The following is an 8,403-nucleotide window of genomic DNA, read 5'->3' on the forward strand; positions in this document are numbered from 1 at the left end:
TTCTCTGTTTCTTTATGCATAAAATGAGGATTACAACACCTACCTCAAAGAGGAGTTTTTAGGACTGAAATTTAATCAAAATTTAATAAAATATATGTAAAGACCTCTCATGGTACTTGGAACATAATTTTTAATAACAAGTAGCTGTAATAATGTTGTTATTGTATTTGTATTTACCCCATGCAGTTTTTAGAATTAGTCTATCCCTTTTGGCTTCCTACTCTTGACCCTTCAACAAAACTGCTATTGGTAAAAGTTCTGTGACTATGAAGATAAATAAGAATAAAGTCCTGCCTTCAAGTTCACACTTCAACCTTGGAAAAGATACATATGCCAGTAACTATACTGATACTGGAGGACTGAAGACAAGTACTTGGTTCATACCACTTTATGATGATCTATCTGAGAAATACTTAATTAAGATCTAGATTTATTAATAGCCAGGCACTGACAATACTTGTGGAAGCAGTTAGGAAAATACCAAACAAACGAACAAGCAAACAAACAAAACACCTCAAAAGAAAAATAAACCCCACTCATTTTCACACAAACAAGGAAAATTACATTTAAAACTCCCTCTAATCAGCTTTTATGCAGCTTTTGAAAAGTTTTCTGGTCCCATAGATGAAGCAGGCTTCTTTTGCCAGGTTGTGAAAAATATGCCAGGTTGTACCTTTGACGTACTGTTGGACAAATGTAGTTAATAGGAAGCACTTCTGGTTGTTAATTAATTAGATCGCTTTAATCAAGAACTATTTTCTGAGAAACTTATTCCCAGCCCTGGGTCAGATGCTAAGGAAACAAAGATGGTGAAGATAGACTTTGCCCTTAAGGAACTCATTCAACAAGTGTTTATTGATTACCTTCGGGGATGTGATGGTGAACAAGACATGAGCTTACTACATGGAGATGGATATATACACATATGTTTACAGCTTCCTCAAGAAGTATGTGACAGACACAGGGTTTGGGCAAGACAAAATATACATATTCCTTGCCCCACCTCAAAAGTTTTTGTTCCTTGAAACAAAGAGCAGCTCTTGAAAGAATAGTTTGGTCTCTGTTGCCCACATGAACCTGGGAATCTCACTAGCGTTAGGCAGAATTGTGAAGTGAGCAGTTATTTTCAATTCTCCTCGAGTCTGGGCTATTTAAACAGCTTTCTGGTCTCTCAGTTCCTGTCTTTCTGAACTATTTTGTTCTTCAAAGGGCTACTATAATGGTGATTCTAAAATACAAACCCGATTATATTATTCCCCTGCTTAAAATTTTTCATGGTTCCCATTATCTGCCCAGCATGGCACACAAGATTCTTCGTGGTCTTGTTCTGCCAAGCCTTCTAGCCGCATCCTCCATAAGACCCACATGTAGGAGTACCAGATTTAGTAAATAAAAATACCGGCTGCCCAGTTTAATGTAAGTTTCGGAGAAACAACAATTTTTTGGTATAAATGTCTCCCCAATATTGCATGAGACATACTTATACTAAAATATTCATTGTTTATCTGAAATCCTGATTTAAAGGGGCATCTTGTATTTTATCTGGCAGCCCTCACTACTCATGCCAGCCAGATTAATTAACTTGCCATTCCCCACTGTTCTCTTCATGCCTTTATCGGTGCTTGAGAGCCTCTCCATCCTGCCCCTTATCCACATGGTATTCTTCTGCTGCTTCTTCAAAAGCCAGTTATGGGATCTGGAACTCTGCAAGGGTGAGCTTAGAATCCAGTGTGCTGGGGATGAGCCTGGCCACCTGTGAGCCTTGTTTAATACCTGGGCTTCTGCCCTAGTTCCTGTTCATCTTTTCCATTCTCCCTCCTGAAATTGGAGTTCTGCCCTGAACCTTCGTTTATTTGGCTGGGACCCACACGTGGTTTTGCACCCTTGCCAATTCTCTCCATGGGGCTGTGGGGCTAGATCCTTTCTCCCAGCTGCTGGCTGGGCTCCTGACTAAACTAAATAGATCATTGAAACCTGTCTCAGATTCTGTCATCTTCCTGTCTTGCCTACTACAAAGGCTGAACAAGAGACTCAAATAAGATGAAGTTTGTGAAAGTGGATTGTAAATTATAAAGTCTCTATGATGGTAATTTAGGTTAGAAACTAATTTCAAGCTCTTCACCTGGTTCTATACAGGAAAGCTTCTCTCTAAAGTTCTCTGGATTTCCTCTGTGTCAGGCATATATGCCTGGTGATATACGATGCTCAAAACGATGTGGAAATTTTCCAAACGTCCTCTAATTTTGATTAGCGCATTCAACCACTCTGGCTTTTGCATTATGAATGGATCTAGACTAGTGGCTTTAATTTTTAAAATTTTAATTTTATGATCCAGGATGCACCTCTTCGTAATGGAAGCCAAAGTCTCGTGAACTATGTCATAATGTGAGTGTGTGTGTTGAACTCTGATATTTTCTATTCTATTTCATCTTCTAAAAATTGGTGGACTTCCTTGGTGGCGCAGTGGTTAAGAATCCACCTGCCAATGCAGGGGACACGGGTTCGATCCCTGGTCTGGGAAGACCCCACATGCTGTGGAACAACTAAGCCTGTGCACCACAACTACGGAGCCTGCGCTCTAGAGCCCATGAGCACAACTACTGAAGCCCACACGCCTAGAGCCCACGCTCTGCAAAAAGAGAAGCCACCGCAATGAGAAGCCCGGGCACCCCAATGAAGAGTAGCCCCTGCACCCCAATGAAGAGTAGCCCCTGCTCGCTGCAAGTAGAGAAAGACTGCACACAGCGACAAAGACCCAATGCAGCCAAAAATAAAATAAATTAATTAATTTTAAAATAACTGGTTAACCCACTATATTAATTTCATAACCCACTAATGGGTTGTGACTTGCATTTTGCTAAGCGCTGGTCTCCACAATCCATGATGTTTCCTGTATTATCCAACTGACCAGGACAGCTGTCAAATGTCAGCCTCATGCGGTGCAGTCCCCAATAGGAACCACCTTGCCTGCAAAGGGAGTTGAGGCCACCTCACTGAGGTAAGTCACAGTTGTCCCTTTTGATAACATCAGTAAGCAGAGTACTGCAGCCAGACTTTCTAACCTGCCTGCGGTTAATATACAAAATTTCTGGCAAGGCCATTTATAAAGAGGGATAGCTCAAAATTATCACAAATGGCAACTACATTCATTTTAGAATAGAGGGATATTGTTTGGGGGCTAATTCTTTCTCAAACTTAAAAAAAAAATCATTCCTGGTTGAGTAAAAGAGTCTTTTAGGTTTCTGAGATTCCATATTGATTTCGTAGTTAAATGTAAATGAAAGCTCTCTCACTTGCTGCTATGATTTTGTTTTACTCTCCTTTCCCCTAAATGGTGAGCAGGTTAATCTGATATTCAGAAGCTGGGCAACAGTAGATTCCAGAAAAAATAAAATGTATAGAAAGGAAGTATTTTTCAAAAGGAGTGGAAAGAAGACAGTTTACCTAAGGAATTCTTATGATACAGGGAGTCAATCCAGCTGCTAGAATTTAAGATTTTCTCCCGCCTACCCCACCCTCTTCTTTTACTCAGGGCTGCCTCATTCATTTTTCTTTATGGTAGGGTTTTATTTTTGTCAGTTTTGTTGGCCTTGAAAATAACAGATCAGTGGTGGCACAAAAGATGGATTGGAGATGAGAACAGGAGAAGAGGAATTAGAGGCAGCTAGTATAGACAACCATTTGGCTATAAAAGCTAACAGAGAAATAAGGTAATAATCAAATGAGGGAAATCAGGTCAAGGCGAGATTTCTGTTTGCTTGTCTTGAAAGTGCTTGAAAAAATTCATATACTGATGGAAATGATACAGTAGAGGAAAAGTTCCTGATGTAGGATGGAGGTAGGATTTGCTGGTCTGGTGTTCTTGAGTCTGCTGTGGGAGGGGGAGAATGCATAAGTGGAAGCTTTTACGTGGGATCACGGAGCATGCAGGAAGGATGGGGTCTAAGCATGTACACCTGTACGGACATGTGGATGTGGTAGGAGCAAGTGGAAGTTCTCTTCTGATCCTTCAGTTTTCTCAAGAAAGAAGCACAGTCATCAGCTGAGAGTGAAGACGGGGGAAAAGAGAGGCACAGGTGTAAAACAGTCCATTAGCAGAAAGTGAACGTATGACTGTAGAGTGCAGGAAAGTGAATGGATCAGGGAGATGGAGGATGTTAGCTGGGGAACAGTAAGGGCCTTCTTAAGTTCCTCGTGACAAGCTTAAAGTGAGACCAGTGTGGGTAGAAAGTTGGATTTAACCAGGGTTGTGAGTTTGCCAACCAGTATGACAGAATTAAGGTGATCAAGGGAGTTTAGGGAGTGATTATGTCTATTGACTCTGAATTTTAAGCTGAGTAAAGAGGGAATGGAGAACCACAAGGGGCAAAGGACAATAAAAAAAAAAAATGGTGCCTAAGATGCTCCTCCCTCTGGTCTTTGCATGACTGACTCCCTCTTGTGATTTAGCCATTCTCTGATGTCACCTTTTTAACTTTCTTCCGAGTACTTAACATGTTTTCTTTTTACGCATACCTTGGAGACACTGCAAGTTAGGTTCCAGACCACCTTAATAAAGTGAATAACATAAAAAAAGCGAATATCACAATAAAGCAAGTCACACGAATTCTTTGGTTTCCCAGTTCATATAAAGGTTATGTTTACACTTAATGTTATCTACTAAGTGTGCAATAGCATTATGTCTAAAAAGAATGTACATACCTTAATTTTTTTTTTGGCTGCTTTAGGTCTTCGTTGCTGCGTGCGGGCTTTCTCCAGTTGTGGTGAGCGGGGTCTACTCTTCGTTGCAGTGCACGGGCTTCTCATTGCGATGGCTTCTCTTGTTGTGGAGCACGGACCCTAGGCAAGCAGGCTTCGGCAGTTGCAGCACGTGGGCTCAGCAGTTGTGGCACGTGGACCCTAGAGCTCACAGGCTTCAGTAGTTGTGGCACTCGCGCTCAGTAGTTGTGGTGCGCGGGCTCTAGGGTGCGTGGGCTTCAGTAGTTGTGGTGCGCAGACTCAGCAGTTGTGGTGCACGGGCTTAGTTGCTCCGCGGCATTTGGGATCTTCCTGGACCAGGGATAGAACCCGTGTCCCCTGCATTGGCAGGTGGATTCTTAACCACTGTGCCACCAGGGAAGTCCTACATACCTTAATTTTAAAAAATTTTATTGTTAAGAAATGCTAACTATCATCTGAGCCTTCAGTGAGTCATAATCTTTCTTCTGGTGGAGGATCTTGCCTCGAGGTTGATGGGGCTGCTGACTGAACAGGGTGGTGGTTGCTAAAGGTTGGGATGGCTCTGGTAATTTCTTAAAATAAGGCAACAATGAAGTTTGCCAAATTGATTGACTCTTTCTTTCACAAAAGATTTCTTTGTAGCATGAAATGCTGTTTGATAGCATTTTACTCACAGTAGAACTTGTCACAAAACTGAAGTCAATTCTGTCAAACCCTGCCACTGCTTCATCAACTAAGTTTATGTAATATTCTAAATCCTTTGTTGTCATTTCAACAACCATCACATCATCTTCACCAGGAGTGAAGAAATCACTTTCTTTCCTCAACGATAAGAAGCACCTCTTCATCCACTAAAATTTTATCTTGAGATTACAGCAATTTAGTCACATCTTCAGGCTCCATTTCCAATTCTGTTTCTCTTGCATTTTCCATCACATCTTCAGTTACTTCCTCCACTGAAGTCTTGAACTCCTCAAAGTCATCCATGAGGGTTGGAATCAACTTCTAAACTCCTGTTACTGTTGGTATTTTGACCTCTTCCCATGAATCACAAATGTTCTTAATAGCATCTAGAATGGTGAATCCTTTCCAGAAGGTTTTCAATTGACTTTGTGCAGATTCATCAGAGGAATCACTATTTACAGCAGCTATAGCCTTATGAAACATATTTCTTAAATAATAAAACTTGAAAGTCAGAATTACTCCTTGATCCATAGGCTGCAGGATGGATGTGTTAGTAGGCATGAAAACATTAATCTCATTGTACATCTCCATCAGAGCTCTTGGGTAACCAGGTGCATTGTAAGTGAACAGTAATATTTTGAAAGGAATCTTTTCTTCTGAGCAGTAGGTCTCAACAGTGGGCTTAAAATATTCAGTAAACCATTTTGTAAACAAGTGTGCTGTCATCCAGGTTTTGTTGTTTCACTGATAGAGCAGAAGAAAAGTAGATTTGGCATAAGTCTTAAGGACCCTAGGGTTTTCAGAATGGTAAATGAGCACTGACTTCAACTTAAAGTCACCAGATACATTAGCCCCTAATAAAAGAATCAGCCTGTCTTTGAAACTTTGAAACCAGGCATTGACTTCTCCTAGCTAACTATGAAAATCATGGATGGCATCTTTTCCCAATAGAAGGCTATTTTGTCTACATTAAAAATCTATTGGAAACAACAAGCAAGACAGGAACACAAACCCACCCATCAGCAAACAGGCTGCCTAAAGTCGTACTAAGCCCACAGACACCCCAAAACACACCACCTGACACGGACCTGCCCATTGGAGGGACAAAATTCAGCTCCACCCACCAGAACATAGGCACCAGTCCCTCCCACCAGGAAGCCTACACAAACCACTGGACCAACCTCGCCCACTGGGAGCAGACACCAGAAGCAAGAGGAACTGCAAACCTGAAGCCTGTGGAAAGGAGACCTCAAACACAGTAAGTTAGACAAAATGAGAAGACAGAGAAATATGTTGCAGATGAAGGAGCAAGATAAAAACCCACAAGACCAAATAAATGAAGAGGAAATAGGCAAGCTACCCGAAAAATAATTGAGTGTAATGATAGTAAAATGAAGCAGCTGACAAAGGATTAATCTCCAAAATATACAAACAGCCCATGCAGTTCAATATCAAAAAAAAACAAACAACCGAATCAAAAAATGGGCAGAAGACCTAAATAGACATTTCTCCAAAGAAGACATACAGATGGCCAACAAACACATGAAAATATGCTCAACATTTCTAGTTATTAGAGAAATGCAAATCAAAACTACAATGAGGTATCATCTCACACCGGTCAGAATGGCCATCATCAAAAAATCTACAAACAATAAATTCTGGCGAGGGTGTGGAGAAAAGGGAACCCTCATGCATTGTTGGTGGGAATGTAAATTGATACAACCACTATGGAGAACAGTATGGAGATTCCTTTAAAAACTAAAAATAGAACTACCATATGACCCAGCAATCCCACTACTGGGCATATACCTGGAGAAAACCATAACTCAAAAAGATACATGTACCGCAGTGTTCACTGCAGCTCTATTTACAATAGCCAGGACATGGAGCAACCTAAATGTCCGTCAACAGAGGAAAGGATAAAGAAGATGTAGCACATATATACAATGGAATATTACTCAGCCATAAAAAGGAATGAAATTGGGTCATTTGTAGAGACATGGATGGACCTAGAGACTGTCATACAGAGTGAAGTAAGTCAGAAAGAGAAAAACAAATATTGCATATTAACACATATATGTGGAATCTGAAAAAATTGGTATAGACGATCTTATTTACAAAGCAGAAATAGAGACACAGACATAGAGAACAAACATATGGACACCAAGGGGGATGGGGGTGTGTGGGATGAATTGGGAGATTGGGATTGACATATATACACTAGTGATACTATGTATAAAATAGGTAACTAATGAGAACCTACTGTATAGCACAGGGAACTCTACTCAGTGCTCTGTGGTGACCTAAATGAGAAGGAAATCCAAACAAGAGGGGATATATGTATATGTATAGCTGATTCACTTTGCTGTACAGTATAAACTAACACAGTATTGTAAAGCAACTATACTCCAATAAAAAATAATAATAAAATAAATAAGCAATAAATAATAATTTTAAAAAACCCTCTCCCCTCCAATCCACTCTCTCTGTGGCTGCTAGATTCATTTTGCCAAAACCCTGTGTTATCTTGTTATTCCTCCACTCAGAAACCATCAGTGGCTCTTACTGCCTGTGGTATAAATAGTTTGTGTAATCAAAGTATCCCATAAAAAAAAAAAATCTATTGTTTAGTGTAGCCACTTTCGTTAATTATCTCAGCTGGATCTTCTGGATAACTTGCTGCTGCTTCTACATCAGCACTTCCTGCTTCCCCTTGCACTTTTACGTTATGGAGGTGGCTTCCTTCCTTCAGCTTCATGAACCAACCTCTGCTAGCTTAAAACTTTTCTTCTGCAGCTTCTTCACCTCTCTCAACTTTCATAGAACTGAAGAGAGTTAAGGCTTTGCTCTGGATTAGACTTTGGCTTAAGGGAATGCTGTGGCTAGTTTGATCTTCTATTCAAATTGCTAAAACTTTCTCTGTATCATCAGTAAGGCTGTTCTAATTTCTTACATTCCTGTGTTTATTGGAGTAGCACTTTTAATTTCCTTCAAGAACCT

This window comes from Balaenoptera ricei, chromosome 1 (assembly GCF_028023285.1).
Source record: "Balaenoptera ricei isolate mBalRic1 chromosome 1, mBalRic1.hap2, whole genome shotgun sequence".
In the NCBI taxonomy this organism is placed as follows: domain Eukaryota; kingdom Metazoa; phylum Chordata; class Mammalia; order Artiodactyla; family Balaenopteridae; genus Balaenoptera; species Balaenoptera ricei.